The sequence below is a fragment of the Manis javanica genome, chromosome X, assembly GCF_040802235.1.
Source record: "Manis javanica isolate MJ-LG chromosome X, MJ_LKY, whole genome shotgun sequence".
In the NCBI taxonomy this organism is placed as follows: domain Eukaryota; kingdom Metazoa; phylum Chordata; class Mammalia; order Pholidota; family Manidae; genus Manis; species Manis javanica.
This window is the reverse complement of record NC_133174.1, coordinates 140,381,250-140,401,895: the sequence shown is the minus strand read 5'-3', so window position 1 is coordinate 140,401,895 and position 20,646 is coordinate 140,381,250. Positions and strand designations below refer to the sequence as shown.

The 20,646-nt window shown below is 47.1% G+C and overlaps 1 long non-coding RNA gene across 1 annotated transcript; it reads left to right on the top strand.

Moving 5' to 3' along the window:
* The first annotated feature begins 16,361 nt into the window (after window positions 1–16,361).
* LOC118973656 (uncharacterized) lies at window positions 16,362–19,506 on the top strand. Its single transcript, XR_005063147.2, has 3 exons — window positions 16,362–16,418; window positions 18,546–18,714; window positions 19,138–19,506. It is a non-coding gene; the product is annotated as an uncharacterized lncRNA (long non-coding RNA).
* Window positions 19,507–20,646: the final 1,140 nt, after the last annotated feature.

The window sequence follows — 20,646 nt, the reverse complement described above, 5'->3', positions numbered from 1 at the left end:
GAAGAAACACAAAAGTTAAACAAACCAATTACGAGCAAATAAATTGAAATGGTAATCAAAAAACTACCCAAGAACAAAACCCCCGGGCCACACGGATTTACCTCGGAATTTTATCAGACATACAGAGAAGACATAATACCTATTCTCCTTAAAGTTTTCCAAAAAATAGAAGAGGAGGGGATACTCCCAAACTCATTCTATGAAGCCAACATCACCCTAATACCAAAACCAGGCAAAGACCCCATCAAAAAAGAAAATTACAGACCAATATCCCTGATGAATGTAGATGCAAAAATACTCAATAAAATATTAACAAACCGAATTCAAAAATACATCAAAAGGATCATACACCATGACCAAGTGGGATTCATCCCAGGGATGCAAGAATGTTACAACATTTGAAAATCCATCAACATCATCCACCTCATCAACAAAAAGAAGGACAAAAAACACATGATCATCTCCATAGATGTTGAAAAAGCATTTGACAAAATTCAACATCCATTCATGATAAAAACTCTCAGCAAAATGGGTATAGAGGGCAAGTACTTCAACATAATAAAGGCCATATATGATAAACCCACAGCCAACATTATACTGAACAGCGAGAAGCTGAAAGCTTTTCCTCTGATATCGGGAAAAAGACAGGGATGCCCTCTCTCCCCACTGTTATTTAACATAGTACTGGAGGTCCTAGCCATGGCAATTAGACAAAACAAAGAAATACAAGGAATCCAGATAGGTAAAGAAGAAGTTAAACTGTCACTATTTGCAGATGACATGATATTGTACATAAAAAACCCGAAAGACTCCACTCCAAAACTACTAGAACTGATATTGGAATACAGCAAAGTTGGAGGATACAAAATTAACACCAGAAATCTGTGGCTTTCCTATACACTAACAATGAACCAATAGAAAGAGAAATCAGGAAAACAACTCCATTCACAATTGCATCAAAAAGAATAAAATACCTAGGAATGAACCTAACCAAGGAAGTGAAAGAGCTATACCCTGAAAACTACAAGACACTCTTTAGAGAAATTAAAGAGGAGACTAACAAATGGAAACTCATCTCATGCTCTTGGCTAGGAAGAATTAATATCGTCAAAATGGCCATCCTGCCCAAAGCAATATACAGATTTGATGCAATCCCTATCAAATTACCAGCAATATTCTTCAACAAACTGGAACGAATAGTTCAAATATTCATATGGAAACACCAAAGACCCCGAATAGCCAAAGCAATTCTGAGAAGAAAGAATACAGTGGGAGTGATCCCACTCCCCAAATTCAAGCTCTACTACAAAGCCACAGTAATCAAGACAATTTGGTACTGGCACAAGAACAGAGCCACAGACCAGTGGAACTGATTAGAGACTCTAGACATTAACCCAAACATATATGGTCAATTAATATTTGATAAAGGAGCCATGGACATACAATGGGGAAGTGACAGTCTTTTCAACAGATGGTGCTGGCAGAACTGGACAGCTACATGTAAGAGAATGGAACTGGACCAGAGTCTAACCCCAAAGACAAAAGTAAATTCAAAATGGATCAAAGACCTGAATGTAAGTCATGAAACCATAAGACTCTTAGAAAAAAACATAGGCAAAAATCTCTTAGACATAAACATCAGTGACCTCTTCTTGAACATATCTCCCCTGGCAAGGAAAACAAAAGCAAAAATGAACAAGTGGGACTATATTAAGCTAAAAAGCTTCTGTATAGCAAAAGACACCATCAATAAAACAAAAAGGTACCCTACAGTATGGGAGAATATATTTGTAGATGACAGATCCAATAAAGGCTTGACATCCAAAATATATAAAGAGCTCACCCACCTCAACAAACAAAAAACAAGTAATCCAATTACAAAATGGGCAGAGGAGCTGAACAGACAGTTCTCCAGAAAAGAAATTCAGATGGCCAACCGACACATGAAAAGATGCTCCACATAGCTTGTCATCAGAGAAATGCTAATTAAAACCACAATGAGATATCACCTCACAATGAGCCACCAGTAAGGATGGCTACCATCCAAAAGACAAACAACAACAAATGTTGGTGAGGTTGTGGAGAAAGGGGAACCCTCCTGCACTGTTGGTGGGAATGTAAATTAGTTCAACCATTGTGGAAAGCAGTATGGAGGTTCCTCCAAATGCTCAAAATAGAGTTACCATTTGACGCAGGAATTCCACTCCTAGGAATTAACCCTAAGAATGCAACACTCAAGTTTGAAAAAGACAGATGCACCCCTATGTTTATCGCAGTACTATTTACAATAGCCAAGATATGGAAGCAACCTAAGTGTCCATCAGTAGATGAATGGATAAAGAAGATGTGGTACATATACACAATGGAACATTATTCAGCCATAAGAAGAAAAAAAATCCTACCATTTGCAACCACATGGATGGAGCTAGAGGGTATTATGCTCAGTGAAATAAGCCAGGCCGAGAAAGACAAGTACCAAATGATTTCACTCATATGTGGAGTATAAGAACAAAGGAAAACTGAAGGAACAAAACAGCAGCAGAATCACAGAACCCAAGAATGGACTAACAGGTACCAAAGGGAAAGTGACTGGGGAGGATGGGTGGGTAGGGAGGGATAAGGAGGGGGAAGAAGAAAGGGGGTATTATGATTAGCATGCATAATGGTCAGGTGGGAGAAAGGAGAGGGCTGTAGAACACAGAGAAGACAAGTAGTGATTCTACAACATTTTGCTATGCTGATGGACAGTGACTGTAAGAGGGTTTGTGGGGGGGACCTGGTATAGGGGAGAGCCTAGTAAACACAATGTTCTTCATGTAATTGTAGATTAATGATAAGAAAAAATATAAAAAGAAAAGAGAAAGAAAAGGGGGATTACTCCCTGATAGGATAAAACTAACTGCAAATCAACGATTAATGCATGCTTAACATAGCCTTAATTTTGACCTTTCAAAGGGTGTCAGATGATCAGCTATGGAAGTACATTTTTCTGATAGTATTCCTTTCTCTTAAAAAAAAGCAGATCCTGTGTGGTGATCTCCAATAGGTTCTTCACAATGGTATAAAGGGCATATCAAAGTGTAGGCAAAGGGTATGTTTGTTTTTATACAGAAGATCAAAGCCTAATTTTTCTACACAGAAAGCGAATGAAGATACGATATGAAGAAGACCTTCCAACATCAACATCCTCTGGAAGAGTCATTCCAGAAGATGAACATCAAAAAACTTCAACAAAGATCCTGGTGCTGTTGCAGTTGTAGCTGCACTCATCCCACTGGTTCCTGGACTTGCCATTGGAATGAAGAAGGAGATATCTAAGCTGGCCTGTGCATACAGTAAAACAACAAATTTGACTGGATCTGTACTGTCAGAACTCAACCAAGAATTAGCAGAAGTGCAAGTTGCAGTGCTCCAAAATCGTGCGACTATAGACTATCTACTGTTAAAAGAACACATGGAATGTGAACTGTTCCCAGGAATGTGTTGTTTCAATCTGTCTGATTTTTCTCAAACTATTCAAATTCAATTAGACAATATCCATCATATCATTGATAAGTTTTCACAAATGCCTAAGATACCTAACATGTTTTCTTGGTTTCACTGGATATGGCTGGTAATTGTAGGTCTGCTTTTGTTATGTAGCTGTATTCCTACTATGTTAATGTATGTGCGCAATTTAATTAATAGTTTAAAACCTATACATGCTTATGTTACTCCAGAAGAAGATATGTCAAAGAAATAATAAATCTTCCCATGTTTTCTTCCGTCTGTTACTTCTATAGCTTTTCTTCTTCCTTCCTAATTACAACCCTTTAGTAGAATTAGTGCCTCATATTGAAAATTACCGAGTATCATAATTCTTCCAAGTGGTAAAGTTACCTTAAGACAAATGCTGGGCATAGAAGTCACAGGGCATAAACCTGCAAAGAAGTAAAAAGCTACCCTTTTCAGAAAATATTGCTTCTCTCTCACTTACCAACTTTACATTTCCCTGTATGGCCCCGGAAGATGACTGGTTAGCCAGAGATGGGTAAGATTCCTCAAGGGAGGAACAACCTAAGACAGGCACAGTCGCAGGGGGGCCATCAGGTGAGAAATTGGGGATCAACAGAGGGGAGGCCTAGAACCTCACCCCCCCTGTTTTGAGAGAAATCTGCATCCGTGGATGTTTTGTTGCCCTTGTCTAGCTCGGATTAGCACATAGTCTACAGGCACACACCTGATCATCTACATTTGCCCTCTTATAGCACTAAACTATGTTTTCTACCTTTATCTTGCATCTACCTACCACTTCAGGATTTTATTTAAAAAAAATAATAATAATAAGGGAGAAATGTGGGATTCACATATAAATCAAGTATAAAAATCAAAGGAATAATCATATCTGACCTGATTGTTTATAGTTCATGATGCGTGATGAAAACCGAAAGTTTCTGTGATGACTGCCCTTGCACTGTTCACCATGTAAGAAGTTATTCACTATGTAAGAACTTGTTCACCATGTAAGAACTTGTTCGTTGTGCTTCACAAGATTGGAGACTGTTGAGAATTAGGCTTGGGGTTGATTAATAATTGTGCATTGAGTCCCCTATACAGAATTATATTGTTGTTAACAACCATTTGATCAATAAATATGAGAGATGCCCTCTCAAAAAAAAAAAGGACAAAGAGTTATAGAATAAAGGCAAGTGAGTAGGCTCTTAGCTCCTGCAGGGAGCCGTTGGAGGAGAGTAAAGGGAGAAATCTGGCTATTCTGGGTGACATTCCCTAGGACCCAATTGTGACCTGCCTCATAGGGAGGGGTTCTCTGCAAGGTGAGCACATGTGGGTGCTGCCTCCAGCTGGGTCTGGTGGATATCTCATGGCCAAGGAGATCATGAGATGGGAGTCCTTGGGTTTTGCCCCAATTAGCTGTCCAGCAGATAACACAAAAAGCTTGGAGGGGGAGGGGGAGCCAAGATGGCGGCATGAGTAGTTCAGTGGAAATCTCCTCCCAAAAACATATAGATTTCTGAAAATACAGCAAATACAACTATTCCTAAAAGAGAGACCAGTGGGTACAGTACAACAGCCAGGATACATCTACATCTGCGAGAACTCAGCATCACACGAAGGGGGTAAGACACAAGCCGCGGCCCGGAAGGACCCAAACACCCCCCGCAACCCAGCTGCCCGGCAGGAAGAAAAGAGTTGGAGCAGGGAGGGAGCCCACTGTCACCTGAGCAAAATTGAGATAATAAGCCCTTCCCTGTCTGCAGGGCAGAATGATCAGGAGGCCCCAGAGCCATAATGTAGGGGAACACACTCTGCTTATGTTCATGCCAAGGCTTGACTAAATATGAGTCGTTGTCTTTTCTCTCCCCTAGTAAACTGAGAGGAGCTTGCATCTTACTCATTTTTTCAAATTGTGCCTGATATTTACTTAGTCGGTCAACAAACATTTCATTGGCTTCCTGTGCTTAACAAGTACAAAATCGAATGGGAGAGAAATGACAATGTTTGTTTCTGCATTCCACCTTAGGCACTTTAGAAGTGCTTGTTAAATGAGTGGGTGGAAGATGTGGGTTCCTCTTCAGGACCACTAACCTGGAGCTTGGAAGCCGTGCTGTGCCCCACAGGGCCAACGCTCCCACGCTCACAGCTCCAGCCCCTCTCGAGCAGTCCTCCTCTGCATCCCAACACTGCCAGCATCCCGAACGACCATGGCATCTGTGAGAAGGATCCATCCAGCGCCCAGGCCTCGGCTCCCTGACCTCCTTACTGCCGGTCCTCCGCCACCTAGTCACAGCCGTACTGACGCTGGGACGCCCATGCGCTTCACCTTCGCAACCAGATTCATAGGGCTGACGACCTGACCTCTTCCGCTTCCAGCTGGCTGACCCATTTCTTCCCAGTCTATCAGTGGGCCAGCTGTGTCCGTACTTCCAACCAGTGGCACTTCAGTTTCCTTATCCGTCGGTGCCCTCCTGCGGTCTTCACCTCCCACCTTCCCCAGCTTAGACCCATGTGCCCCAGGACTCCATCCAGGACTGTTCACAGTCCCCGGCAAGCAAGGCCGTGCTCTGGAGCACCCACACGATGGGGTCGCATCTCCCTCTGGTGTCTGGGGCCGGCCAGGGCCAGCAGTGCTACCTAACCAGAGTGCTCTGGGCCTGAGCCAAGACCCTCAGGGGCCCCAAGGCCCAGTTCTTCTCTGAAGGACAATCTTTGATCCTGTATTCCCATTGGGAGGCCGACAAGATGCCACAGGAGCTCCAGGTTCTTACCTATAGACTTTTTTCCGAAGGTTTCATGGCCTGGCCTTGGTTCTAGGAGGCAGGCACCATGGACCCTTGGGCTTGCCGCTTGCTGTCTACAGCACTCAATGGCAGGGGAAGGTGATAGCAGGTGTCGTTTATCTGGTTCACCTTCTCCACTGCCCACCAACCATTGCTGGCACCCAGAGCATCACCATACCCCTGCTGCAGGCCTCACGCCGTTTGTCAAGCTGTCTTCCGGTCTAGACATGCCTATCCCCTCTAAGGGCTTTTCACACCACTTCTCTGCACCACCAACAGAACTTTCTGATTAACATCCTCTCTCTCCCCACAGGCAGTAGGGTGATGTGCTCTCCCACGTGGGTTTCAAGCCCTGCCAGAAGAGGGACACGCTATTCCTACATGACGGGACCACTCTTTGTTTTCAAGCCTTGCCGCTGGGGCCTTGCCTGTCCTCCCTTCTGGTGGCATTGTGTGCCATGCAGGGGTGCAGCCAACATGGAGAAAGATCCTGTTCTAGGAAGGCAGGGATTACATCCTAAAGCACTCAAGGGAAGACCTGGTCGGAAGATGTGCTGTTCTACATTTAGGCTGTAAAATGCCAATCAGTAAATTGGCTGTGACAAGACAACAACTTATCCTTCACCTTTTTATGCCAACTCTGCGGAGGGCCTCCGCTTGCGGTCGCCACCAGCAGAGCAGAGCAACAAGGTCTGAGAGTCAACTGGAACCTGGTGTCCATGGCTTGGGCCCAGTGGGTAATGACAGCCTCACCAACAATGACGTAGCCAGCATTAAGTTAGTGGCATCAAGGGGGTTAATGGTGTCAGCCAACAAGATCTAGACTGTTCCAATACCAGCAGGTTCTGAAGAGCCATGGCTTGTGAGTAACAGTATCAATACTTCCCTTCTCTGTGGGAGATACGAAATTTTCCATTCCAGGTGTGCTGGGCAACAAAGAACATGAAGAGACGGTTCCTGGACCTGAACAGGAAGTCATGGGGCCTGAGTCTCACATGATCCTTCACATGCAACTGACCAGGCAGTAAACAGATAGCGAAGTCCCTCCTCTCCCTATTGGGTTAAATCCTCAGAGACAAATTCCAATACCTCACATAGGACCGTGAATTTTGTCGTAGATGTTTTCACTCAATTGCTTTTAGGGACCCACAAAAAATATTTGCCTGGAGCCCTGCACATCCTAGGGACACCCCCGACTCTACTTAGTCTTTTACCACCTTTCTCAGACCCCTCCCTCCATTATCCGTCTGCGGTAACCTGTTGGAAGATTCTAGGCTCCTATGAATCCAACTATGTTTCCTCTGGGCCTGCGCTTAACCTGCTCAGTGATATTGGAGGGAAAACCCACATCACACACAGATGGGTGCTGCTGTCTATTCACTGACCTCAGCTGACCTCAGCTGGGCCTGCTGGTCTCCTAATGTGCTCTGTTCTCCCACTCTTTATAAGTCTTTCTTTAAACATCTATCTTTTATAAGCCTTCGACCACTCTTCTCTACTTCCCCTTCACTTGAGATGACTGGCTGCCTGCTTCACAGAGAGAATTGGTGCCACCAGGTAAGGATTTCCAGCCATTAAGCCTATAAGCGTGTGCAGCCACTTCCTTCCCCCTCCTTCCAACAGCAATGGCCCTTCTCCCATCTACAGCAGGCCTGAGACTGTTTCCCTTGATCCCATCGTCAAGGATTCACTCACTGAAATATCTTTGTCTATGGTGTCTCCTATCTTGACCATCTACCAGGTTCTTCCAAACATCATGTACTCTTTAACTTACAGTTTTGAATCTTTTTTGCCAGGAGAGTTTTCTTGAATTATGCATTTTAGTATTTGTTCTTTTCCTTTGCTTTGGTTTTTAATCTTAAGAGACTCCTATTATATGTATATTAGATCTTATTTATTTTTTTGCCTGTCTTCTGCATTTGTCATTTTCTGTCAAATCCTTTTCATCTCTTTATTCATATTTCTTTTTCTAAAACCTCCCTTATTTTCTTCCTCTATTTCTCGTAAGGCATTGTATGTTGCATTCAATCTTGGGTTCCTTGTAATTTAGTCTTAGTTTCTGAATTAAAAAATTTAAATCTTTGGTCTTTTATTTATAATTCTTCCCACATCTATGATCTCACTCATGAGTTTTTATGATTCTGATGTCTGTTGTTCTTTCTTGTCTTCATTCATTTTCTTAATACCTATAGCTTGCTTTACAATAAAGGACTGCAGTTCCATCTGTTTTGAGCACATTTCTTTCTGGAATGCTTTCAGTGTCTGGAGGGATGTTATTCTGCTCTGGATTCTCTCTTTTATTTTAATAACTTTGTATGAGATTTGCCTTTGATCTTCTATTACTCATTTCTACCTGAAATTAGTTTTCCTGCACTAATGGGAGTAAATAATAGATTTCTCTAATTGCACATATAAGGAGCACTCTCTTCTGTTGATTTTTTGAGAATTGTTAAAAATATGTCCATGTGCATTCTGATTCTCATGTTTTTCTCCTCCCACACTTTCATATGCACCTTCTCCTTGCTTTGCCCCTATTGTTCCAGTCTTGCTTCACTTGTATTCTATACCCAATGGTCTTCTCAGTTAAAGTCTTCGTCGAGAAAGGAAAATTTGAAAGTTCATCCTGCCCAGTGTCCCCCAGCCCCTTTAGAACCTCATGGTGCTGGCAAGCCCTCCCTCTCCACTTTCCTCTGGGAGGTTTATGGGTTCCTGGAGCATGGGCCATTGGCTCCTTCCTCTCTGCGTGCCCAGGTGCTGGCACTGGGGTTGGCCCCCCAAACAGAACATCCCCCCCATGATGTGAGGGAGCAGGTGGGCAACCAACCCCACTGAGTGCCCCCCAGCCCCAACCCACCCAGCTTGGGGCCCCTCTTGGTAACTAATGAAAGAATCAGGCCCCCAGGATGTGTCCTTGACCCCTCATCTGAGCACATGTGCCCTACAGAGGTGGAAGGCAATTCCATCACAGGATCTGCTGGGGCCCCAGTCACTGTGGGGGCCACCTGCAGGGGGTGAGGTGCTGCTTGCCTGACTGAGAGGCTCAGCTATGGCTGCTGCAGGGGCACTATTGGGCAGGGCTGCCCCTCCAGAACCTCTTTTGTTGGGGTCACTGGTTCAGGCTGAGATAGGCCCACAGGTATTGCTTTGGAAGGGAGATTGCCAGGGAGGCCGGGTTAGGTGGGGTGGCCACACAGGGGAATGCTGCGGTGGGGCAAGCAGTGCTAGCAAGGTAGATGGGGGTGTGTGTGTCTGAAATGGCACCTGCCAGTACCAGATCAGCTAGGTAGAGGAGAATAAGAAAAATGGCCCCCACCACCACTGACATTCCTGGAGAGAGTTCCTACAGATCCCCGTCCCACTGGCACATGCCATAAAATTGGTCAATAAATCTTCGTCTATGGCCCAGGTACTCTTTAAACTGCTGCATGTGTCCGGTTCTCAGAGTGAGGTAGTCAGTTTCCTACTGCCTGCTGGGTCTCCCAGAGTTAAGTCCCGCTGATTTTCAAAGCAAGCCAGAGTTTATCAGGGCTCTTCTTTCTAATGCAGATCCCCAGGGCAGGGCTGCCCAGTGTGGGGCTTGAACCCCTTGCTCCTCAGGGAGGACCTCAGCATTTGTGATATCCCTTCCAGTTTTGGGTCACCACACTGGGGGTGTGGGTCATGACTAGGCTACATCTCTGCCCCTCCAACCTGTCTCAGGGTGGCTTTTTCTTTATATCTTATTCATGGAAGAACCATTCTGCCAGTCGTTAGGTATTCTCAGCGGGAACTGCTCTATATGTAGTGGTAGCTTTGCTGTGCTGGGGGACGAGGTGAGCTCGGGACCTCCCTACGCCACTATCTTGGTCCACAGCTCCTGCCTTGCGCTTTGAATTGCTCTTTTACCCGTGCATATTTCTGTAACATCTCATAGTGGTCACTTTGAAAAACCTGGTTCACTGAGCATGGCACACATATCCTAGGGTGACTTCCAATGAATCACACTCTTGGGTAATTTTCTCCTCCTGCGTGCAGGTGAAACCTGTGACTTTTTCTAAACAACAGAATATGACAACAATGGCAGGATTTTGCAAATGTAATTGAAGCCACTAATCAATGAACTTTAATCAGAAGGGAGATTATCTTGGCTGGTCTTTCTAGGTCTTCTGTTTCCCTCCCTGTCAGGTACCAAATCTTTACCATGGCCCCCATGAGCCTGCGTTACGCGCGCCCCTGTTTTATGTTCTCTTAGCTTCTTATACGGTCACTCATGGGACTTGGCCTGGTTTGTAACTAGGCACCTAGTTGGATCAGTGCGCGTTTTCCATCCCTGACACAGCCTTGCAGTGGGATTTGGGTTCCTCATAATCTTCCAGATTCTGGCAGGCATTCAATAAATATTTGTTGAATGCATGATTCAGAAAAATTTCTCTCCATCCCTGACACCTGAACTACACATCTGTCCTTCATTTTTATCTCCAGAGAAGGAGCCCAACCTTGACCCATCCCTGTTGCTTCATGTCCTTCGGTCGAGAGGAACATAAAAGCTCACAAGGAGCTGCGCTCTCTTTCTTCACCCACTGCCTTCAGGAGATAGGTCTCTAACTAGCCATATGTCTTTTATCCACAACCTAAGACTATGGACACATTGGATGATATTAAATCAGTTTCATTACTCAGGTAATGAAGAATGGCTCCTGGCCACTTCTTTTGGGGGCTACCCCCAGCCAACTCCCCATTCCCGGAAGGAACACGGGTGCATTTCTCTTCAGCCCTTCCCTGAATCCCAAGAAAGGTCCTTCTACAGCTTCTACTGATCGCTATGCAGCAGGGAAGTGCCAGGATCTGGGAACACTTTATTCTTTTCCAAGTCTCCTTTTCCAGGCCATTCTTCAAATGTCTGGGGGGAAAAAACCCTGAGAATGTTAAAGACACATTCACTGCCCTCCAGCATCTGGCCACTCATTTATAAAGAAAACACACCGCGTGAATATTGCTGTTCCTTCCCACCTCCTGCTGGATTCCCTCTTTTCCTCAGACAGCCACACTATTTGTCACTTGCCCTTTCCATTGCCAGTAAGACAGGGACCTTTGCATTTCTGGTTTTGGCAGAAAGAGATCCTGTTTCGATATCTCTAAATTAGCTTTCTGTCTATTTGTCTCTGTATTCTCCTTCTGGGAGTCGCATAATGGTGTCCTGTAATTCCCATAGGGTCTCTTTTTTATTTTTATTTTTAGTAAAGTATCATTGGTATACAAACTTATGTTGGTTTCAGATAGGCAGTACAGTGGTTCAACAGGTACGCATATTATTGAATCCTCACCTCAACTAGCACAGTTACTATCTGTCAACATAGGAAGATGTTACAGAATCGTTGGCTATATTTTCCATGCTGCACTACCGTAACCAAGACCAACTTATATTATGACTGAGAATGTTTGTGCCCCATTATCCCCCTCCCCTTCCTCACCCACCCCCAACCCCTCCCCCACGGTAAACACCATTCTCTTCTCAGTGTCTGTGAGTCTACTGCTGTTTTGTTCCTTCTGTTTTGCTTTGTTTTTATATTCCACAAATAAGTGAAATCATAGGTATCTGTCTTTCTCTGTCTGGCTCATTTCATTTAGCATAATAACTTCTAGGGGCATCTATGTTGTTGCGAATAGCAGGATTTCTTTCTTTTCTTATGGCTGAATAATATTCCATTGTGTAGATACACGACTGCTTCTTTACCCATTCATCTGTTGATGGACACGTTGGTTGCTTCCCTATGTTGGTTCATGCAAATAAGGTGGCAACAAACATGGGGGTGCATATATCTTTTTGAATCAGGGATTTTGTTTTCTTTGGGTAAATTCCTAGGAGTGGAATTACTGAGTTGCATGGTACTTCCACTTTCAGTTTTTTGAGGAACCTCCATAGTGCTTTCCACAGTGGATACACCAACTTGCATTCCCCCCAACAGTGTAGGAGGGTTCCCCTTTCTCCACATCCTCACCAACACATGTTATCTCTTGTCTTTTGGACAGTGGCCATTCTGACTGGTGTGAGGTGATTTCTCATTGAGGGTTTGATTTGCATTTCCCTGATGGTTAGCGATGCAGAGCGTCATTTCACGTGCCTGTTGGCCATCTGTATTTCTGCTTTGGAAAAATGTCTGTTCAGGTCTTCTGACCATTTTTTAATCAGGTTATTTGTTTTTTTTGGTGTTGAGCCATATGAGTTCTTTATATATTTTGGATGTTAACCCCTTATCATGTAAATTGTTTACAAATATATTCTTCCATAGTGGAGGTTGCCTTTTTGTTCTGTTGATGGGGTCCTCTGCTATACAGAAGCTTTTTAGTCTGATGTAGTGCCACTTATTCATTTTTTATTTTGTTTCACTTGCCCAGGGATATGCGTTCAGAAAAAAAATTGCTCATGCCTATGCTTGAGAGAATTTTGCCTATGTTTCTTTCTAAGGGTTTTATGGTTTCATGTCTTACATTCAGGTCTTTAATCCATTTCAAGTTTACTTTTGTGAATGGGGTTAGACAATAATTCAGTTTCATTTGCTTGCAATGCATTTGTCCAATCATGTAATGGGGGTATACAGGTTCAATTTCGAAAAATGAAAAAGTTCTAGAGGTAGATGGCGGTGATGGCTGCACAACGGTGGGAATGTACTGGAATGCCACTGCATTGTACGCCTAAAAATGGTTAAAAAGGTAATCTTTGAAAAACTTATTTTTATTAAAATAAAAACCCAAAGGCATCAGGAACAAGGCAAGGATGCCCACCCTCCCCACTTCTATTCAACATAGTACTGGAGGTCCTCGCCATGGCAATTGGACAACACAAAGAGATAAAAGGCACCCACATTGGTAAGGAAGAAGTTAAACTGTCACTATTTGCAGACAACATGATATTATACATAGAAAACCCTAAAGACTCCACTGAAAAACTATTAAAACTAATAACTGAATTCAGCAAAGTTGCAGGATGCAAAATTAATGCACAGAAATATGCTGCATTCCTATATGCTAAAAACGAATTAGCAGAAAGAAATCAGGAAAACAACTTGATTTATAATTGCATCAAAAAGAATAAGATACTTAAGAATAAACCTATCTTAGGAGGTGAAAGACCTTTACTCTGAAATTCATGATAGAAATTAAGGAAGGAACCAACAAATGGAAATCTACCCCATGCTCATGGATAGGAAGAATTAATATTGTCAAAATGGCCATCCTGCCTAAAGCAATCTACAGATTCAATGCAATTCCTATTAAAATACCAACAGCATTCTTCAATGAACTAGAGAAAATCATTCTAAACTTCATATGGAACCACAAAAGACCCCCAATAGCCAAAGCAATCCTGAGAAGGAAGAATAAAGTTGGGGGGATCTCACTCTCCAACTTCAAGCTCTACTATAAAGCCACAGTAATCAAGACAATTTGGTACTGGCACAAGAACAGACCCATATATCAATGGAACAGAACAGAGAGCCTAAATATAAACCCTCACATATATGGTCAATTAATATGTGATAAAGGAGCCATGGACATACAATGGGGAAAAGACAGGCTCTTCAACAACTGGTGCTGGCAAAACTGGACAACTACGTGTAAGAGAACAAAACTGGGTTATTGTCTAACTCCATACAGAAAAGTAAGCTTGAAATGAATCAAAGACCTAAATGTAAGTCATGAAACCATAAAACTCTTAGAAAAAAACATAGGCAAACATCTCATTGACATAAACATGAGCAACATCTTCATGAACATATCTTCCCAGGCAAGGAAAACAAAACAAAAAAATGAACAAGTGGGACTACACCGAACTAAAAAGCTTCTGTACAGCAAAGGACACCACCAGCAGAACCAAAAGGCACCCTACAGTATGGGAGAATATGTTTGTAAATGATTTAGCCGATAAGGGGTTAACATCCAAAATATACAAAGAACACATGTGCCTCAACACCCATAAAACAAGTAACTCGATTAAAAAATGGGTGGAATACCTGAACAGACACTTCTCCAAAGAAGAAATGGGGATGGCCAACAGGCACAGGAAAAGATGCTCCACATCATGCTCCTGCTGATGCTAATCACCAGGGAAATGCCAACTAAAACCACAATGAGATATCACCTCACACCTGTTAGGATGGGCACTCTCCAAAAGACAAGAAAGAACAAACTGTGGCGAGGATGCGGAGAACGGGAACCCCTTTGCTGTTCATGGCAATGTAAATTGGGTCTACCATTGTGGAAAGCAGCATGGAGTTTCCTCAAAAAAAGTAAAAATGGAAATACCATTTGACCCAGTAATTCCACTCCTAGGAGTTGACCCAAAGAAAACAAGACCCTTGACTCGAAAAGACATCTGCACCTGTATGTTTATTGCTGCACTATTTGCAATAGCCAAGATATGGAAGCAACAACCTAATTGTCCAGCAATAGATGAATGGACAAGGAAGACGTGGTACATTTGCACAATGGAATATTATGCAGCCATAAAAAGAAAAGAAATCCTGCCATTTGCAGCAACATGGATGGATCTAGAGGGTATTATGTTCAGTGAAAAAAGCCAGGCAGAGAAAGACAAATACCAAATGACTTCACTCATTTGTGGAGTATGGAAACAAAGCAAAACAGAAGGAACAAAGTATCAGTAGACTCACAGACACTTAGAAGGGACCTGTGGTTACCAAAGGGGAGAGGTTGGGGAGGGTTTGTGGGGAGGGAGAAGGGCATTAAGGGGCACAACGGTTTGCAATCACAATGTAGGTAGGTCACGGGGATGGCAGTACAGCATGGAGAATGCAATTAGTGACTCTGTAACATCTTGCTAGTTGATAGACAGTGACCGCAATGGAAGGGATGAGGACTTGATAATATGGGTGAATGTTGAACCACTGTGTTGTGTATGTGAAACCACCATAAGATTGTATATCAATGATACTTTAATAAAAAAGGAAAGAAAAAAAGAAAGACAAGTGGAAAAAAAAGGCAAAGGAGAATGCTGTCATAAAGACTGATATCTGGAATATATGAAATGCTTCCACAAAGCTGTGAGGAAGTTCGCCCTGCCCAACTGCAAAGTGGTCATGTCACCCACATAGGTACGTCATGCAGAGGGACACTGCAATGGCCGATCAGCGTAAGAAGGAGCTCAATCCCATTAGCCTTCGGAGAAATGCAAAAGAGGACTCTCCCCCCACCCCCGTGTGATTTTACACCCACTAAAATGGCAATGTTAAGAAATCTGATTATCCCAACTACTGGTGAGTGTGTGGAACAATCAGGGCTCAAGCTGCTGGTGGAGTCTTAAGCTGGAAACCACATGGCTCAACCCAATACTCACCTAGCCTGTGACCTAGGAATAGAGGCCTAAAGTCCTTTAAACTCCTTAAAACTCCTTGACTACTTTAGACGCTGAAAGCATATATGCACGTGTGCCAGACATTAGCATATCTGTAGCATCCCTGCTTTGGTCAAGGCCTCTGAAGCGGGAGGTGTCCAGATGTCCACAGACAAGAAAATGGGTGAGTGAATGGAGGAGTGGTTCCACAGTGGCACGTGCTACAGCAGGGACGGCAGAAGCACTGTGGCTACGTGGGATCATGAAGGTCCTGCTAGCGACACAATGTTGACTGGAAAAAAGGAAGTGGCAGAAAACTGCACAGAACGTGACCCAGTTTACTGTAATGCCAGGCGAGACAGCAGTAGGCAGCCCTGTTTACGGATGCACACGTGGGCCTCTGGAAACACCTAGAAAACGGAGGGAGGTGGTTTACAGAGAACAATCAGGGGGATGGCTGTTCCTCTGCAAGGGGTGGGGGCAGGCGGGAAGGACCCCAGGAGGGGACTGACTGGAGTTGGAAGACCGTCCTTCATCGGGAAGGTGGAGGCTGAAGCGACTGGTCCACGCTCCCAATTCCTTCTGTGATTTTCCAGAAAGACGACCTGTGAGACGTCTCTGAACAGAGGAACCGGAAAAACCCTGTCCCGGGCCCCCAGCCTCCGCCTTGGCGGGGTAGGCACTCCAGGGGCGTGGCCTAGCCGAGGCGCCGCCTCCCACATGGGCACTGTGCCGGCCAATCGGCAGCGTTCCCTCACAGTTGAGCGGCTGGCTCCTGGCTGAGCGGAAGCCACCAGGCGAACGGTGCCGAGGTAGCAGTGCGGGCGGGAGGAACGGAGGGAAGGCCGGAGAGAAAGAGGGACGGGATCGGGGTGCGGGGGAGCCCGGGGTGGGGCGGGGGTGGCAGGGGCAGACAGAGGGATCCTTGGTGCAGCCAGGGGACGCGGGGGAGGACGGGCAGCGCTGCGTGGCCATGGCAGGCGGGGGGCGGGGCTCCTTAGGCGTGAGCGGGCCAGGGATGTGGCCGGGGCGGCGGGGCGGACACCAGGGGCTCCTCGGGGGGGCCAGGGGCCGGGGGGGGTGGGCGGCGCTGCGCAGGCAAGGAGTTCATGAGGCATAAGCGGGACGGGGTGGGGACGGGGCTCCTGAGTGAGCAGGCTCCAGCGGGGGCAAGGCTCCTGTGGCCTGAGTGGCCGCGGCAGGGACGGAGGTGAGAGCGGTGCGGGGAGGGGGCTCCTGAGGCATGAGTGGGCTGATGGTGGGGGGGGAGGGGCTCCTGAGGCGTGAGCCGCGAAGTGGTCGGGCTCCTGAGGCGTGAGTTGGCCGTGGGTGGGGGGCTCCTGAGGGGTCAGGAGGCCTTGGCGGGGGGGCGAGGCCCCTGAGGTGTGATCGTGCCGCAGCGGGGGCAGGGCTCCTGACACGTGAGCAGCAAGGTGGTGGGGCTCCTGAAGCGTGGGGGGGGGGGGCTCCTGAGGCCTGGGGGGGCCGGGGGCAGGGCTCCTGAGGCATGAGTCCGGGGGGTCTCCTGAGGGGTCAGCAGACCACGGCGGGGGTAGGGCTCCTGAGGTGTGAGTGGGGGTGGGGGGCTCCTGAGGGGTCAGCAGGATGCAGTGGGGGCAGGGCTCCTGAGATGTGAGCGGGCCGGGGGCGGGGCTCCTGAGATGTGAGCAGGGAGGTGGTGGGGCTACTGAGGCAAGGGGGGGGGGCTCCTGAGGCGTGAGAGGGCCAGGGGCAGGGCTCCTGAGGCATCAGCAGGCCACTGCAGGGCTGGGCTCCTGAGGCGTGAGCGGTGAGGTGGTGCAACTCCTGAGGCGTGAGTGGGCCGGGGGTGGGGGGCCGTGAGGGGTCAGCTGGCTGCAGCAGGGGGAGGGCTCCTGAGGCGTGAGTAGGCTGCAGTGGGGGCAGGGCTCCTGAGACGTGAGCGGACTGGGGGCGGGGGCCCCTGAGGCGTCAGCCGGCCACGGTGGGGGCAGGGCTCCTGAGACGTGAGCGGGAAGCGGATGGGGGCTCCTGATGTGTGAGCAGCCGGGGTTGGCGGGGTCAGGGCTCCTGAGGCGTGAGTGGGGGGGGGGAGCTCCTGAGGGGTCAGCGGGCGTGGCGGGGGCAGGGCTACTGAGGCTGAGTGGGCCGTGGTTGACGGGGACGGGGCTCCTGAGATGTGAGAGGGCCGGGGCGGGACTCCTGATGAATGAGCAGGCTGTGGTGGGGGCGGGGCTCCTGTGGCATGAGCGGTGAGGTGGTGGTACTCCTGAGGTGTGAGTTGGCCAAGGTGGGGAGGAGGGGGTGAGGGGGGTGGGCTCCTGAGGGGTCAGTAGGCCAAGGCGGCGGTGCGAGGCTCCTGACGCGTGAGCCGCGAGGTGGTGGGGCTCCTGAGGTGTGAGTGGGCTGTGGGTGGGGGGTGTGGGGGATCCTGAGGGGTTAGCGGCGGCGGGGGTGGGGTGGGAGGGCAGGGCTCCTAAAACATGTGTGGTCCAGGGGCGTGGCTTCTGAGGCATGAGCTGGTCTGGGGCGGGGCTGCTGAGAGGTGAGTGGGCGGGGCAGGGCTCTGAGGCCTGAGGGGGCCGGGGGATGTCAGGGGCAGAGCTCCTTAGGGGTGGGTGGGCTGTGGAGGGGGTGTGGCTCCTGAGGTGTTAGCGGGCGGGGTCGGCGGGCCGACACCGGGGGTTCCTCAGCGAGGCTGGTGTGCGGCCGGGGCGGGCTTCGGGCCCTGAGGCGCTGTCCCTACTGTGTCCTCAGAGGACCCCGCGGGATAGGGGGAGGCCCTTGAAGTCAGGGTGGGGACTGGGGGGAGGGGCCGCCATCACCATCTGCTTTGTCCGCTCCTGGTCCAAGAGGAGCCACGAGGACACGCAGTCTGATGTGCGCCCTGGGCCGATGCCCGGCATCGCGCACTGACAGTGTCCCCATTCCTTTAACGTGTGCTTGCTTGGGCCTACAAGGTGCAGGACAGTTGTATCCACCGCGGAAGACACCTCCAGATGATGCCGGCTGGGAGGAAGCACCTGGAGAAAGCTGAGAAGGCCTCGAGGGAGGCTGAGGACATGGCAGCCTGTGACCCTGGCATGCAAGAGTGGAGAGAGCTCATGAGGCTAGAGGAGGGCCCCGAAGGTACCGTCTATCTGACCCCTTTGCCGGTACAGCACGCAGCGCAGGGACGGTGCCCCTGGGGGCACTGCTTCTGAGTCCTCCACATTGTAAACAGCAAAGTCCGTGTGTGTGGGAAGCAGTTTCGTGTACTGGAGGTCGCCCACCTGATCCTCCTGTCCCAGACCAGGATCACAGAAGCTGTACAGGAGCTTCCTGATCACAAGAGCTGATTACAGAAGCAGCTCTGCTGCCCAGGGGGTTAGAGTGCCCAGGGTTCCGCGGGATTCCCAGCTGCTGGGCTAAGTGTCCCGGGATGCTTCCGTCCAGTTTTGCAGTCCCTGTCCCTTTAAGACTTTGAAGAAGCACTCGCTTTTCTTTGTCCCTGGGGTGCTGGCTGCGGGGACCCGCTCACAGGTCTGACTGTCCTGTTTCCCTGGTTTTCAGGACTCCAAGCAGGCACTGTGTCTGCGCTCCAGTGCGGATGGCTAGGGCTGGCTATTTAGCAGTCCTGGTCTCCCTCTCTCTTCCCGCTCCGACTCCTCTCCTCCCGCCGGGAGCTGGGGTGAGGGGCGCTCAGGTCCTGCCGAGCCGCGGCTTGTATCTTACTCCCTTCGCTAGGCACTGGGTTCTCACAGGTGTGGATGTAGTCTGGCTGTTGTCCTGTGTCTTCTGGTCTCTCTTTTACGGAGAGTTGTATTTTCAAAAATATGTGTGGTTTGGGGAGGAGATTTCCTCTGCTCTGCTCACGCCGCCATCTTGGCTCCTCCCTCTAAGTAACTTTAAATAAAACTTTTACTCTGCTTCATTACTATTTCTCTGCCCTTAAATTCTTTGTTGCAGCAGGTACAAGAACGGAGGAAAATACACAACGCTTCCCCTTCAGATATTCTCCTTCAGATTAGAAACATTTTTTTGTAGATAGACTCTATCAGATTGGGAGAGTCCCCCTCTGTTCATAGTTTGCCATTTTTTAAAATGATGAATATTTTATCAAGTGCTTCTTCGACATCTATTGAAATTATAATATGGGTTTTGTCCTCTAATCAGTTAATGTGGCCAATGGCATTTGTAGATTTTGCAGTCCTAGGTAGGGCAAGCCAAAATTTGCTGTAGACCTAAAATGGCTCTAAAAAACGTCTATAAAAAAACCCCACCAGGGAGCCTAGTAAACATAATGTTCTTCATGTAATTGTAGATTAATGATAACAAAAAAAAAAACCCTACCAAATTGCAGAAGCATCTATACAATACAGTATCATGTGAAGTTTAAAAACTTACAGGAGTATTTACATATTTATGGAAATGAGTATGGAGTAAAAACACAGGAACATGAAAAAGATGAAACATGCTATTATAGGTTATAAAATCAGAACTCTTTATGAAACGTAGTTGGTGTTTCTTCAAGTAGATTTAAAATAATGAAAAGGGATGTTGCATTTGGACCTATAAACGCAAATTGGCCCACAGTATTTTTACGTATGTCTATTTACAAGTTGTTTTTTTCCTCTCAAGTGACTTTTTTCCCCTTCCGGTCATTTTTTTTGTGTGTGTGTGTGTGTGTGTGTGTGTGTGTGTGTGTGTGACTCTGTGTCTTTTTATTGGTGCATTCAGACCATTTACATTTAGGGTGATTATTGACAGGCATGTACTTATTGCCTTTGCAGGCTTTAGATTCGTGGTCACCAAAGGAAGCGTGTTTTTAAGGAATAGGCCTAGGGTGTGTTCTGCGTTGGTGATTGGATCTTAAGTGATGGGCATCGTAGCGTGCCAGAACTTGCCTTCATTCTCATCTTTTCTTAATAGGGCCTCTGGGGAACTGGGTGTAGAATCTCATTCTCTAGCTACTTCCTGCTGGAAGGGGGCGCAGATTCTGGGGTTGGAGAGGCCACTGATGTAGAGTTGGGGAAGGGTGGGCATCTTGAGATGATTTGTGATGTTGTCATAGCTGGTTTC